This window comes from Sorex fumeus, unplaced genomic scaffold (genome assembly GCF_029834395.1).
Source record: "Sorex fumeus unplaced genomic scaffold, SorFum_2.1 ptg000006l, whole genome shotgun sequence".
Classification (NCBI taxonomy): Eukaryota; Metazoa; Chordata; class Mammalia; order Eulipotyphla; family Soricidae; genus Sorex; species Sorex fumeus.
The window spans coordinates 7,427,526-7,443,865 of NW_026606063.1; the positions used below are offsets into that span (position 1 = coordinate 7,427,526).

Sequence of the window (16,340 nt, forward strand, 5' to 3'; positions counted from 1 at the left end):
GGTCTCAGTTATCCAGGGAAAAGAGGGGGAAGGGTTGGTGCTGTGGCCCCCTGGCCTATGATCTATCTCCCGTTCTCAACAGAGGATAGTCCCCCCCCCCCCCGACTATTATTTCTTTCATATGTTCATTCCTTTTAAAAAAAATAACAAGCATTACTGAAACAACATAGCACCGGCTGCATAGGGGAGGGTCCTGGCTGGGAGACGAGGGTGGGGGACCATCACTGTTTCTGCTGCAGCGACTTCTTCCTTGCTGCATTTTGTAGTAACTGCATGTCGACCTCATCTGCTGGCAACATACCGGGCCATGGGGCCCCAGTTGAAGCAGTTCTTCACCGACAACATGTGAGGATATTTCTCAGGGTCAGTGACACTGATACCCATTAGTTTGATGTTGAGATACTGATCCACAGAATGGAGCATTCCACAGATGCTCAGGTCATTCTTGAGTTCCACCTGGCCCATAAGAGACTGGAAAAATGGATTAGGAGAGCATGGTGCTCATGCGGGAGTGCTGGCCAGACTGTAGAATCGGGCCGGGTCCACATGCTGGAGACCGGAGCGGAAGCCTGCGTGTGGGGGCCTTCAATGGCTCATTTCTTAGGTAACAATATTTATGCTCACATCTGCTGGAGTCTGGGAAGCCCAACCCGCCCTCTGATACTGCAAAATGACACTGTAATGGCCAGATGAAAAGGCCTTGACCCACCACACTCCCCACTGCCACCAAGGGGTTGGCTCACTTTGTCATTTTGCTACAGATATGAGACAGATGGGGTGGGGCTGGGAAGGGGGCAGCCCTACCTCTGCCCGTGTCTCTGCACCTCACTCTTCATTCTCAGACCCTGTGCTTTTTTTCCGCCTTCACTGTCACGGTTATGATCCTCCCATTATTCATCGATTTACTAGAGCAGGCCCAGTAAAGTCTCCATCGTGAGACTTGTTACTGTGCTTGGCATATCGAATACGTCTTGGGGAGCTTGCCAGGCTTTGCCGTGCAGGTGAGATACTCTTGGTAGCTTGCCGGGCTCTCCGAGAGGGGCGGAGGAATCGAACTTGGGTTGGCCATGTTGTTCGCTTGCAAGGCAAACACCCTACCCACTGTGCTATCGCTCCAGCCTTTTCTTTTAGAAATCTTTCTTCTTGTCTCTTTCAGAGAAGATTCACACTGTCCCTTGGTCTCAGCACTATACATGCCCTATAGGTTAGAAACAAATCAGGTGAACATTATTTTTAGGGGTAGGGGTGGGGTTGGGCCAAACTTGGCAGTGCTCAGGACTAACTCCTGGTGCTGCATTCAGTGATCACTCCTAATAGTACTTGGGGGACCATGTGGGGTGCTGGTGACCAGAGTTAGTTAGTAGCATACCAGGCCACTGCCTTAGCCTCCTATGTTAGTTCTCTATTTCCTCTATTTCCCACTTAATTTTATAAAATCTGCTATTAGGAGCTGGAGCAATAGTACAGTGGGTAGGGTGCTTGCCTTGATGTGGCTGACCCAAGTTTCATCTGCAGCATACCATATGATGCCCCAAGTTCCACCAGGAGTGACCCCTGAGCACAGAGCCAGGATTAAACCCTGAAAACAATAGTGTGTCCCCAACCCTGCTCTTAATCTGCACATAATCCTTCCAGTAAGTAGCGCCCCCCTTTTTCAAAATATTTTATTTTTATAAAGTTGTTTACAATAATTTGTTACATTCAATGTTCCAACACGAATCTCACCACCATTATGCCTACCTACCTCCAGATTTTGAATGTTTCCACCCCAACTCTGCCTCCAAAGCAGGACCGAAATAATTTATTTTGTATTTCTTGCCCCCGCGCCTGGTTGTCCTCACCGGGGCCCCTTGGAGGGGCGCGGGTTGAGTTTCTCTCCCCGTCCCGATCAGGGCTCTGGCTGCCGAAGACCTCCAGAACCAGCCACCACCATGCTGAGACCACTTTCCACACACATGAAGGTACCGGCAGAGGAACAAAGGCATGCGGGTCCCGGGACTGAGATCTCCAAGCCTGCTCGGATCAGGGCTGAGCATCCTCCACCCAGATCCTCCATCTTCCAGTAGGCAGGGGTCACACCCACCAACTGGGCCCCAGCGCCGTGTAATCCCATCAACGGCCAAGACTCAGAGACTATAAAATCCAGGTCCCGGAAGTGTGCAGCTGCATTTGTGGCCGCGCGACATCTTATTATCTCATTCCTACTTTGGACAAACTGGCAGGCTACCAAATGTAACCTGCCCACACGGCTGAGTCTGGCAAACTCAACCGTGGCGTACCCAATATGCCAAATACCAGTAACAATGATGGGTCTCATTCTCCTAACCCTGAAAGAGCCTTGAATATGGCACCTTTTAAAAAAAATCTCAGGGCTAGGACGAAGGAGACGTTACTGGTGCCTGCTCGAGGCAATGGACGAATAACAGGATGGTCGTGATTCGTGATTGCTATGAATAATCCACTAAAAATGAATCAAAAAATTTCCTTAGAGGAAAATGTGTGAAGATTGTTATCTTTCACCCTGGAGCCATTTAAGCCCTTGTATAAGAGACTACTAACATGTTAAAGTTTGAGCCTCGTGTATGTGTGTGTGTGTGTATTTTTTTTCTCCCTGAGATGAGTTGCCTTCTACTTTAAACCGCATTAAATGTGATGTGCTAGTGGTGTAGGGTCTGGGATCTCTAAAATTTAAAATACTGTTATACAGCTGAGGTTAATTTAATTTTTTTAAATAGATAGCCCCTTTTAAAGAAGAAGCTGCAGGTCATAGAGGGATAGGATTGGACTAAAGTCACCCCACCGGTTCACATGTTAAGTTAAATATCAGCTCTGCTGAAATGAAAAGGAGCAAAGTTTGTTTTCTGAGATTAAAGTTTAGGACTTCGCTGAGGATCAGACTAACAGAAAGGGTTTCCATAGCTCCTTCCCTGCCTTCCCCATGCAAACTTGGGGACTGGTGGGCCATTTGGAAGAGGAAAATTATATACTAGTTAAAAAGTAACCAAAAATAGTATTAAGTACCTACATCTCTAAAAAGAAAAAACGGTAACAGAAGCCCCTTGGTTTGATGCAGTTCCATTTGTTCATTTTTTGCTTCTGTTTGCTTGGCTGCTGGCATGGAATCACTGAAGATACCTCCAGGTTCAGTGCTCATGAAATATTCTACCTATGTTTCCCTCAATATAATTTATAGACCCATGTCTAGTTATGGATATTGAGGTCTTTAATCCATTTTGAGCTGACGTTTGTGTATGGTGTTAGACTGGAGCCACTTTTTCTCTCTTTTTTTTATTTCACGTGTGAATGACTGATTTTTCCAAGCATCATTTGTTTAAGAGGCTCTCCTTTATCCATTTCAAACATTTTCCTCATGTCAAAGAATTGCTGTCTGTATGTCTGAAAATCTATCTCTGGACTATCAATTCTACATTGGTCTGAGACTGTCATTCCAGTACCACACTATTTTGTTTACTAGAGATTTTAGTACTGTTTGAAGTTAAAAAGAGAGAGCCCTCTCATTTTATCTTCTCTTAGGATTGTTTTGGCTATTTGGGCATGTGTGTGAGTTGGGAGTATTATTCCATATCAATTTCAACAGTGCTAGGTCTATGACTTTAAAGAATATCATGGGTATTTTTTATAGGGACAGCACTGAATCTGCATAATGCATTGGGCAAAACTATAATTTTAAAAGTTCCTTCAACCCTCATTTTATTGAGATTTTTATCATGAGTGGATATTGGATCTTGTCAGGTACTTTCCATATCTATTTATATGGCATATATATTGATACAGTGTTTTATATTGATTGACTAAAATATTAAACCATCCTTGTATCTCCAGAATGACTTCAAATTGGTCATGGTATATTATCTTCTTGATATATTTTTTGATTTGATTTGCTAAGATTTTGTTGACTTTTTTTCCATATTTGTTCATTAAGGATATAGGTCTATAGTTTTCCTTATTTGTGATCTCTCTCTCTCTCTCTCTCTCTCTCTCTCTCTCTCTCTCCTTTCTCTCTCCAGGGTAACATTTGATTCATAGAAGATGTTTGGGAGGACTCATTTTTCTTCAACTTTCTAAAAGAATCTGAAAAGGATTAGGAGTAGGTCTTCCTTAGGGGTTCAAAAGAACTCTTTGGTAAACACATCTGGATCTGAGTTTTTATTTGGGGGGAGACTTGTGATTACAGTTTTGATACATCAAACTAAGAAGCACCAAGAAAGAAATGGTGAGTGGAATAAAAAGACATCCTGGACATCAGGAGAAAATATTTGCCCACCATTCATATGACAAAGTGTTATATCATGATATTGTTTATAACTGTATATAAGGCACTGGTAGAACTTTTCAAGAAGTAACAACAAACTCCACCAACAAATGGGGGAAGAGATGAACAGAACGTTCCTCAAAGAAGACATACAGATGGCCAAAAGGTATATGAAAATTTGCTCATTATTACTCATCATCTTGAAATGCAAATCATCACAAAAATGAGGTATCACTTTACATCAGTGAAACCAATATGCACCTCAAAGAACAAAAAGCATTGCTGTGGATGTGTGGAAAAGAAATCCTCATTCACTGCTAGTGGGAGTGTTGACTAGTTCAACCATTTTTGTAAACAATCTGAATGCTTTTCCAAAAACTAGGACTTGAGCTTCCATATAACCCAGCAATTCCAATTCTTGGCATCTACCCCAAGAACCCCCAAAAAAATATCTATTCAGAAAAGACATTTGCATTCCTGTGTTCATAATAGCATTATTCACAATAGCCCAAATCTGGAAACAACCCAAATATCCAAGAACAGATGACTGGATAAAGAAACTATGGTACATATACCCAATGGAAAACTGCTTGGCTAATGAAAAGACGAAATCATGCAATTTGCTATTGTGTGGATGGATCCGATAAAACCATGCTGAGTGAAGTTAGTCAGAAGGAAAGGGACAGACACAGAATGGTCTCTCTCACATGAGAAAATGTCCAAGGGCAACAGAAATCAAGAACTGGTCTCTAGTGGGAATCTTACCATATGGGAGATGGGAGAGGAAATCGGGCGGGGAACAGCAATCTGACCACCATTACACCTTCCATCACCATATTTCAGAAGATTCCATCCTGAACCCCACCCCCTGCCCAAAAGCAGAACCGAAATAATTTATTTTGCATTTTTCGTCATGAAAAAAACACTGAAAATGCTACAAAAATTTCCTTAGAGGAAAGAGCGTGAAGATTGTTGTATTTCACCCATGGCCATTAAGCCTTTCTATGAGATCACTAATATGCCTTGGGTATATATATATGTATATATATATATATCACTTAATCACTTAATCCCCGTTATTCATCGATTTACTCGAGCGGGTGCCAGTAACGTCTCCATTCATCCCGGTTGTGTGCTACCGTAGCCCAATGGTATCTGTTCGTTCTAGGAACATGCAGAGCCTCAAACCGATCATTCAGGGTCTTGACGAAGAAGTCTGACCATCTTGTAGGTGGGCATTCACGTGATCTTTTGATGTCCCGTGGAATCCAATCAGTAATGGCTCTAGTCCAGCGGTTGTCTGTAAACCTCATTACGTGTCCAGCCCATCTGATATATATATATATATATATATATATATATATATGTAAAAAAATTCCCTCTAAGATTGGTCGCCTCCTACTTTATTTTTTAAAAAATTTTTATTAGTGAAACACCATGAGGTACAGTTGTAGACTTACAAATGTTTGTGTTTGGGTTTCAGTTGTACAATGATCGGGAACCCATCCCTCCACCAGTGCCCATTCTCCACCACCACTGATCCCAGTATCCCTCCCACTCCCCATCCCCCTCCGTCCCACCCTGCCTCTGTGGCAGGGAATTCCCTTTAGTTCTCTCTCTTTTTGGGTGCTGTGGTTTGCAAAGTGCCTCCTACTTTAAACCCCATCAAATGTGGTGTGGTACTCTTGGAGTATGGGTGGTGCGAGGTATGAGTTTTAGTGTAGCCACATTTGTGCAGTCCAGTCCAGGATGAGGCTTGGCCTAAGCATGTGGAGAGTGGCCTTGAGCATGGTGGTGGTTGAATTTTGGAGTTTTTGGCTGCTGGGCTGGGTCCCTTGGGGGGGCGAGGGGTCTTCCCCCCTCCCACCCGGGGCATGCCTAGTGAAAAGCCTGGTTGGGTAGTGTGGTTATGGCGTGTGTTATGTTATCGACTTCAGAACTTATACTGGAATGTTTTATGCATGAATCCTTACCATTAACAGTATTATAAACTATGGGGCCTAAAATTAAAAACAAAAACAAAAACACTAAAACAACAACAGTAATGGAGAATTTGCCTTTTGGCAGGCATACGATGTTCCCAGCACTTGGGCTGAACAAGAAAAATGCCCTTTGATACTTAGGCATGTTCCTTGAGACAGGAATCAGGGAAGATAGCAGTTCATTAGAAGGTATTTGGGGCTGGAAATTTAGTTCAGCAGGTAGGGTGTTTGCCTTGTCAGCAGCCTACCTGGGTTTGATCCCTGGCATGCCATATGGCCCCCTGAGCACTGCTAGGAGTGATCCCTGAGTACATAGCTGAAGTAAGACCTGAGCTCTGCCAGGAATGTCCCCCAAACAAACAAACAAAAGATCATTAGAAGGTATTTTGTGCCAGAAGACTCTTTGGGGAGCTGTGGCAGCCACTGTGAGCTCTGCAAGGAACCAAAGAATAGATGCACGGGGATGGTGGGACTTTCCCAAACACATAACGGCTGGGCTTCCTACAGGCCTCTGCCAACTCACCTCCTCTGTGCCATTTACTCCAGAGTGCAGGCCTGGGTTTTCAGCCTCTTCCAGTGGAATGCCTTTGAGAATACAAGTTCCTGGTAGAAGAAAGCTGGATTCGGAGGCACTGACTTTGCCTGCAATGTTTTTCATGCCACCTCTAAAACACTGCTCTGGGTACTTCATCAGAGGCCAGAAACCCAGAGGGGAGGGTCAGAGGTTCCTAGAATCCTGTGGATTTCTCTCCTTTGTTGGTTGTATAATTGTAATGTTTGGGGGGCCCTATCTGGCAGAGCTCAGGACTTACTCCTGGCTCTGTGCTCAGGGATGACTCCTGGTGGTGATTGGTGGGGACCATACGTGGTACCAGAGGTCGAACCAGGGTCTGCTACATGCAAAGCAAGTGGCTTATCCCTTCTACCATTCCTCTGGTCTTCCCACTGGGGGTTTCAAGGGATTTATTAGCCCAGAGTAAAGAGTATCGTTAGCTAGCAACTGGTATAGGCACGCTTGCCTCATACCTGCCCCACGTCCTGCTTGAAGGGACTGTGTTCTCTGTCGAGTCGAAGGACACTGAACTCCCTGGGATGGTCAGTGGGAGGGGATGGAAATGGCTGGATCTTCACATGGTTCTTCTCTTCCCTTTCTGAGTTGCTGAGCCTGTCATTAATCAGGCTGTGAAGCAAAGGAAATAAAATATGGCCTCGGAAAGAACTCTTATTTATTTAACGCTAAAAAAAAAAAATACCCAAGCAACACACAACTCAGAAAGACAGAAACATTTCCAATATACTGAATTCGATTATCTCGCTGGGACCAAGGGGAGCTAGTCATTTAAAGTTTAGATGTTTGCAAGTATTTTTTTGTTTGTTTGTTTTAAATGAATCAGCTCTATGCCACAAATACTGCTGGATGTGATGGCCGTTGGGCTACACTAGCACGCGACAGGGATGAATAGAGACATTACTTGCGCCTGCTCGAGCAAATCGATGAGTAACGGGATGTCAAGTGATCAAGTGATCAAGTTTTAAATGAATCAGTTGCTGGGGTAGGTGCCTACCCTTATAAGCAGAAAGCTTCTCCTCTTTCTGTTTATTTCCGGGTCTTGTGCATTGTTTGCAATCATGGTTTTCCAGGGGGAACAGTAGGGACAGAGCCCATAAGATTGAACCAGGGAGCTCCTGGGCCACACTAGGAGAGACCAGTCCCTACACAGCGCCCACCTACTCCAGTGGCCTTCAAAGGCGAGGATCCCTTTGACACATAACTGTCACTTACCAGAACTCCAGTCAGAGCCAAGCCAGGGAGCTCCTGGGCCACACTAGGAGAGACCAGTCCCTACATGGCACCCACCTACTCCAGTGGCCTTCAAAGGCGAGGATCCCTTTGACACATAACTCTCACTTATCAGAACTGCAGTCAGAGCCAAGGCGCATGCATAGTTCAGGCAGCAGAATAGACAGGGGGAGCGGAGGAAGCAGAGAATATTATTATTATTCTCCAGGGCAGCTCAGCGCAGAGAAAGCTGGCAAGGCGTGCAGAGGAAGCAGTAACTGGCGGATATCATTTCTGCAATATGAACACTGGGACAGATTGTTCGGTGCTTTCAGTTGAATTGCAAAATAAAATCTCGCTGGACGGGGACGCCCCTATCCCCCCAGTGAACTCATGCCCTCTCCTCCCTCGAGCTGCCGTGCTCACAGTGAAGTTTTCTTTGACCCTGAACTCGATCTCGAATGCAGTTCTAACCAGGTCCCCTCTCCTGATGGAGAATCTGCCGAGTTTGATCTCTGGAGCCGAATAAACCTTGGGGGCCTTCCAGTTAGCCCCCCCTAGAACTTCCTGCCTCTTCCGTGCAGACTCCCCTTCTCACAAAAGCTCTTGCAGCACAGTGCGACCAACCATGCCTCACACCCACTGTCTCTCTTTCTCCACATCTCGCCTCACCTCTCTTGCCTTCCTCGGATGCCCTCGATGCCCCATTTGGAAGGCCTCCAGGCTTCCCAGGATTTTGGCACTCGGGTGAAATGAGACTTCCACTTCTGATGTCTTTCCCTGCCTGGAAAGTCCATCTACCTCACGACTCCTAGGGGGGCTTTTCCTTCTTTGCCCTTCCCTTCTGCTTGGTAGGAGGGCTGCCTGCTAGGGTTTCCTTTCGGCTTCCTGACCTCCTGCGTTCTCAGAAGGCAGGGCTGAGCGATTCCTTTCGTGTCTACTGGTGTCTACTGAGGGTCAGGCGGGAAGCCTGGAGTAGAACAGGCACCGCTGACGTGTGGTGGGTGGATGGAGAAAGGTGAGGGTTACCGAGGCATGGGTGAGCAGTCCTTGGCCCAGGACGGTCACTGTGCTTGCTGCGGTCCATCCTTACTGTCCTGCATGATTTTCCTCTTTGGCTTCTTCCTCTCTTCTGCTTTCCTCCCTTTCAGTTTCTTCTTTTCACCTGCCCCCAAACCCTGGTGCTCTCATCAGCCAGTTCTTTGTGTACTTGATCATATTTTGGTTTGGGGGCCACACCCATTGGTGCTCATGGGCTACTCCCAGTTCCATGCTCAAGAGTCACTGCAAGGCGATGCCTAGGGGACTGCAGTGCACTCCCACTCATTGTGCTCTCTTGTACCCTCCCCACCATTGGGTTTTAACTGTCTGTGGACCAGAGTTGAAACCACTGCTCTAAATAGATACATTAGGTGCCTCGTGCCCATGCTATGGATTCCTGGTAGAGGGGCAATTTTTTTTTTTTTTGGTGGTTCCAAACAACTTTAAAGAAGAACAAATAGGCTCTGGAGCAATAGCATTTGCCTTGCACGCGGCCAACCTGGGTTCGATTCCTAGCATTCCATATGGTCCCCTGAGTACTATCATGAGTAATTCCTGAGTATAGAGCCTGGAGTAACCCCTGTGCATCACCGGGTGTGACCCCCCCCAAAAAAACCAAAACTAAATAAATAAAGGTAAAGGTAAAGGCCCTCCCGTTGATCGTCGATTTGCTCGAGCGGGCCCAGTAACGTCTCCATTGGAGACTTTGTTGTTACTGTGTCTGGCATATCGAATACTCTCGGTAGCTTGCCGGGCTCTCCGAGAGGGGCGGAGGAATCGAACTCGGGTCGGCCATGTTGGCTGCTTGTAAGGCGAACGCCCTACCGCTGTGCTATCATTGCATTCAACATGGCCTGGTATTGGGAAACAAGGGGTAGTTTTTCGTGTGGTACTTGTGTGCTTTGGAGATCACAACCAAATACTACTGGCTGTTTCCTTTTACCTCTGGTCTCGATCACGATCATCCTGTTGTTAGTTGATTGCCTCAAGTAGGCACCAGTAAACGTCTCCTTTGTCCTAGCCCTGGGATTTTAAAGTGCCATATTCAAGGCTCTTTCAGGGTTAGGAGAATGAGAACCATCATTGTTACTGGTATTTGGAATATTGGGTATGCCACAGGGAATTTGCCAGACTTTGCCTTGTGGGCAGGTTACATTTGGTAGCCTGCCATTTTGTCCAAAAGTAAGAATGAGATAATAAGATGTCGTGCAGCCGCAAATGCGTCCACGCGCTTCCGGGAGCTGGGTCTTAGCCGTTGATGGGATTACATGGCGCCAGGGGGTCAGTTGGTGGGTGTGACCCCTGCCTACTGGAAGATGGAGGATCTGGGTGGAGGATGCTCAGCCCCGATCCGAGCAGGCTTGGAGATCTCAGCCCCGGAACCCACATGCCTTTGTTCCTCTGCCGTTACCTTCATGTGTGTGGAGAGTGGTCTCAGTATGGTTGTGGCTGGTTCTGGAGGTCTTCGGCTGCTGGGGCTCTGCTTGGGGCAGGGAGGGAAACCCAACCCGCCCTCCTCCAAGGGGCCCTGGCGAGGACAGCCAGGCGCGGGGCAGGAGACTCTGCGCTGTTCTCTTCCGGGAGCTGGGTTTTGTAGTCTCTTACCTCTGGGAAGAAGTGAAAATCCATCCTGGTCAGTGTCTTTGTGGGAGTGTCCCTGGTGAAGAGCTAACCCTGGAACGGGTCCCTCCAAGAAACTCAGCTCTCCAGGCCAAGGCCTCTGCACTCTGCATCCTTGATGGCCATGATGATGGGCCCAGAGAGCTCTGGCCTAAAGGATCAGGAAATCAGGGAAGAGCTGCTGGGTAGGATTTGACTCTGGTTTGGTCATACACTGGGACGTGGGGGATCTGCTGCCTCCTCAGGGACTCGATTTCCTCTTTCGGGGAAGCGTCTCTTCCACAGCAAACATTCCCGGGGTCGTGGGCTGAGACTCTAGATGGCTCTGGAAAGATCTCTGTAGTTTAATGTAGCTCGATCCAGGAGGTGGCGGCACCCCTGCCTTGCCTTGAAGAATCCACGGTCTCAGCTGGAGGCGGGATTGGGGGCGTCTGGCCGCTAGAGGGCTGGTGTAGGCCTGATGCTGTACCCCACTGTGCACTTTTCAGTGACGCCCCCACGCTAGGTTTCCTTCTCTGCTGGGTCAGAACTGCCAAACTGGGGGCAGGAAACACTTAACTGCTCCCTCTGCTGGAGTCTGACACATCCAGGCTTGGGCAGACTCATCCCGAACGAGGCCCCAGTGACTAGGGCTCATATCCGGGCAGCTTGCAGGAGCTCCTTGACGTAGGCTGGGGTCTCCCCCAGGGCACATGAGAACCATGAGTAAGTGCCTGAGCTCACTTCCTTCCAGGGCACACGCCAGTTCCCAAGGCCCCCCGGTGCTGCTGTAAACAGCTGCCTCTGTTCAGGCAGAGCGAAAAGGGAAATATATGGTATCGGGCAGACCTATGTGAGCCCGGAGAAAATGACCTGGGGCTTCCCATCAAGTGTGTGAGGAGTGTTCTGGTTGATCTGGTTTAATGTTTCTCAAGCCCTGCCAGGTATTGCCTGCTCAGGATGTTTGTTTCAAATAATGCCCTTGTGTCCATTTCTCCACTGATTCAAGAATCTTTGATTTGAGATCAAATTCTTTGATTCAAACTAGATTAAAATCTACTTGGCTACTTTTGGTAACCTTCTAGTGTAGCTGGCCTAATGTTGCCGGTCTGCAGAGGGCACTGAGGAACCAAAATTTGGTCGAGAAGTCCCCAACTTACTTTGCTTACTGCCCCTAAAATCAGGGGCAAAATTCAGAGGGCTGAAGAGATAGAATGGGGGATTAGAAGCTTGTCTTGCTTGCATCTGGTTCAAAACATGCCCTGCATATGGTCCTTGGAGTACTGTGAGGAGTGATCCCTTGAGTACAGGAGTAAGCCCACAGTACTGCTGGGTGTGGCCATAAAACAAACAAAAAGCGATTCAGGACCCCCCGAAACTACCTTTTTTAAGCAAACAAAAGAAACTCCCCTCTAGACCCCCAACTGCATGCACCAAAAGCAGCTACTTCTCCTGAAATCATTCAGTGACCCCCTTCGGGGGGCAGTATTCCCCTCCCACCCCTCTTTAGGAAATGGTACTTTATAGCACTGTTAGTTACTAGTCTCTAACAACTAGTTCTTGTTAGAATTACTAGAGCTACTAGTAGGTAACAACTAGTGCCTTCAGGGAACTAGATCAGAATGCAAATCCCAGGGGTTGGGCCTGATGCAGTTTAACAAGTCCTGTGGGTATAGGAGTGACCAGCTTATTCCTGTTTTCCCGACACTTTTCTGGAAATGCTGTTGTCCTGGGGTGTCCCTCCATCCTGGGAACACTAGAGAGGTGGTCCCCTTACCAGGTGACTTTTATGCAGGGCAAAGTTTGAAGAGGGGCCGGAGTGATAGCATAGCGGTAGGGCATTTGCTTTGCAGGAAGCCAGCCTGGCCAACCCCGGTTCAATTCCTCCGCCCCTCTTGGAGAGCCCACCAAGCTACCCAGAGTATCTCACCAGCACAGCAAAGCCTGACAAGCTATCCATGATGTATTTGATATGCCAAACACAGTAACAACAAGTCTCACAATGGAGATGTTACTGGACCTGCTCGAGCAAATTGATGAACAACTGGAGGACAGTGCTACAGTGCTAAAGTTTGAAGGACTCTGAGAACACCACATTTCTCAGTTGAGCCGAGCAAAATACTGGGGGAAGGACAAAGGAGGGTGGCAGTGGGTGTCCTTTGAATGTTGCCATAGGACACCCAGTGAGTTAGTGACAGAGATAGGTCAAGGCTTCCAGGCGCAGGCACCCTGACCAGGCGTGGACATACTGACATGGATGATTTTAAGTAACTGCCTTATCTTTTTTCTTTTCTCCTCAGCAGCTAAACCAGAAGGGCCTCATTTAGAAGGGGCATATTCAGGTTGAAAATCTGCATTCTGTAGGGGTGCCATTAGAGTTGAAAGCTGCTCTCAAACCACTGGGGAGGTGATTTACAATGTAAAGCCTTTGCATTTGGCCATAATCCCTGGAGGCAGCTTTACTGAGCTGAGAATCTTTGAGACCCGATTATAAACAAAGGGCAACTGAGTCTGGGTTCAAGGCTGCTCAATGCCTCCAGACTCCCTCCAGGAAGCTACATTCTACCTGGGCTCTGGTTCTCACTCACCATCTTATTCCTGGATTTTGACACCGGTTTTCATTTATTCAGGGTGCCCCCATTACCTATTCACCAGGGATGGAGCACCAGGCCGGAAGGTGCTCTCACAGGGCAGTTCTCAAAACGGAGTGCAGCTGACTCCCTTGGGGACTTGTTAAGACACCAATGGTGCAACCCACTGCAGAGGGACTGGAATGTTTCTAGCACTTGGGTATCTCAATCATGTGGTTCTTTTTCCTGAGTTCCCAGATTGGACTAAGTGTATAAAGCAGCCTACTAGATCGTCCTTGGAGCACTTCTGTCCACTACCAGCAACAAAAATTTTACTTATAATTAAGTTAGATCTTAGGTTTTACTCATGACATAACTTAATCATCATTATCCTATAGGGGAAGGCCTTCCAAGACTCTCTGTTGTGGTTAATACGTGAAATCAAACAAATAGAGTTCAATCCATCCCTCCCTCCTGCCTTCCCTCCCTTCCTTCCTTCCCTGGATATTCTCAGGGGCTACTTTGGTTCAGTGCTTTGGGGGATTGCTGGGACTAGGGTACCATGCAGTATATCAGGGAATCGAACTGGCCCTCCTGCATGCAAAGCATGTCTTTGCATTCAGTCCCTTGAACCATCTTTCCAGTCCCACAAACTAATTATTTTGGTACATTTTGATGACAAGATTTAGCTCCATAAACATGCACATTCTAAGAGGGTGAGAGGTAACACTTATTAGGATTCTCTTTTGTTCCAGCTCTGACAAGGGCAGAAACTTGACATTTTAACCTTATCCGTAACTTTTTTCTCAGAACATCTTTAATTTTGATGGTTGTATAGGCAGAATATCTTGTTTTCCTCCCCACCAACCTGGTCATTCACTTAACCTCTTCTCGAACTCTTCTTCCTCTTCCTCACTTCTTCATGGTATGTTCAGAGTTTGATTCTGGGCTTTTTCTTCCTTGAAGATGTCATTTAGCTTCTTACCCTAAAACCTCTACAACATGCTGGGGAGTCTCAAATTATATTCTAAGCAAAGCCCTCTCCTTAAATATTTGCATATCCCATAAAGGAGACATGTCAATATTGCCACAGCTTGAATATTTGCATATCCCATAAAGGAAATATGTCAAAAGTCCCAACATATTTGTTTCTGTTATCTATGCCAATGGAATCAAGTCCTTGAAAATACATTTGTGGTATATCCTGGAGTGTTCTGCTCATCTTTTCCTTAATATAATGATAGATTTAAGTCTAATATCAAGATGATCTTCAATCAACTTTGAATCAAATTATATATGGTGTCAGATAAGATCTGGTTGCTGGCTTACTTGTTTATTTCTCCTTCCTTCCTTCCTTCCTTCCTTCCTTCCTTCCTTCCTTCCTTCCTTCCTTCCTTCCCTCTTCCTCCTCCTCCTCCTCCTCTTCTTCTTCTTCCTCTTCCTCTTTTTTCTTCTTCTTTCTTTCTTTCTTTCTTTCTTTCTTTCTTTCTTTCTTTCTTTCTTTCTTTCTTTCTTTCCACCAGTGGCTAATCAGTATTCCAAGCACCACTTGGTAAAGAGGCATTTGAAGTAGGTACATAGACAGGGTCTCTGGATTATGTTCCATTGCTGTCAATTCTGTTCCATTAGACTGAGAGATTATCTTTATTCCAGTATTCCAAATCCGGTTTTGATTATTACATCTTTAGCATGTGGGATCAATTCATTTCTCTGTCTCTATGGGCCCTTCCCTAATCTAGGCCTTAGAGTCTAAAACTGTAGAGTCAGAACTGAATAGGGGTGGGGAGATCACAAAAATTTAACAACAGTAGAGGGTTTCTGAATGATCAAAAATTAGTTCAAAATAAATCACATCATGAATCTGAGGTGTTTGGGGTATTGTTTGGCCAAGTTTCATTTTTTTAAGTGAGAGAAGGGTCCTGAGTAAGAAAATGTAAGAAGGCTGCTTGAGGCCACCACCATCATCCACCTTCTTGACCATTCAGCAGTGTCTTGCTTTATTTTATGATGGTCAGGGGATATCCTGAGAGCGAAAAGCCATTCTTCCATATGGTGGGCCTTACAGTGGCTCTTCAGCCCCACTCCTCACCTGGTCCTGGGCCCTGTAAGATCTGACTCTTAGCTGCTTTAGCTTTCGTCACACCTTGATGTGTTCCATGGAACTGGCTCTTTTCAGCCTTCAGGGTTCTGGTTTGACATACTGATCTGATGCCATTCTTCTCCCATCTTGCCATCAAGGGCCCGCACTTCCTGTCTGTTCCTCTGCCTCTTTGTTTGCCTCTGACCTTTCAGGTGTGACTTTATGCCTCCAGTCTGCTTACTTCTCTCTTTTCCTTCTGTTCACTGGGCTGTGGGCTCTGTGAAGGCAGGTTTTTGGTGAGGAAGAAAAAGTAGAACTTCACTGCCGGTTGTCCAGGGCAAGCCCTATGGAAGATCTGCAAGTTGATTAGATCCCGTCAGGAGAACATCCTAACCAGGCTCAGGAATTCTAGCTGATGGACAAGAAGGAAGAAGAACAGAGGTAGTGCAATAGGTTTTAGACATGGGGACCAAGAGCATCATCAACAACCACACTGACTTCCCAGTTCTGCTGCAGTGCTTACCTGGAAAGTAAACTGGGAAACCAGCTAGACTAGTCTGCTCTACCCAGAACATCCCACAGACATTCTGTCCACGAGTCTTACTCCTCTGAGCATCTTGGTGGCCTCTCTGGAGTCCTGTGTGGGGTTGGCAGTAATTCAGCCCATTCTCAGATCTGTATCTTTTGGAATGGGTTTGGAGGAAGGAAGACCTTAACAGAGCGAGTCCACTGAAGAGTTCCCATCTCTTGCCAAAATGGGGTGATAACACTATTGTTGTGAGGATACAATGCAAAACTTACACTAATGCACTTAGCATGAATCTAGCTCATAGTAAACAATCAACAAATTATCACTGTTCTCATATGATTGTAGATTGTTTATCTTTTTTTTTCTTTTTGGGTCACACCCAGCGATGCTCAGGGGTTACTCCTGGCTCATTCACTCAGGAATTGCTCCTGGCGTTGCTCAGGGGACCATATGGGGTGCTGGAAATCGAACCTGTGTTGGCCATGT

At 46.4% G+C, this 16,340-nt stretch overlaps 1 pseudogene; it reads right to left on the bottom strand.

Annotated features, from left to right (window-relative positions):
* Positions 1 to 221: 221 nt before the first annotated feature.
* LOC130034221 (U6 snRNA-associated Sm-like protein LSm2) lies at positions 222 to 15,479 on the bottom strand (annotated as a pseudogene).
* Positions 15,480 to 16,340: the final 861 nt, after the last annotated feature.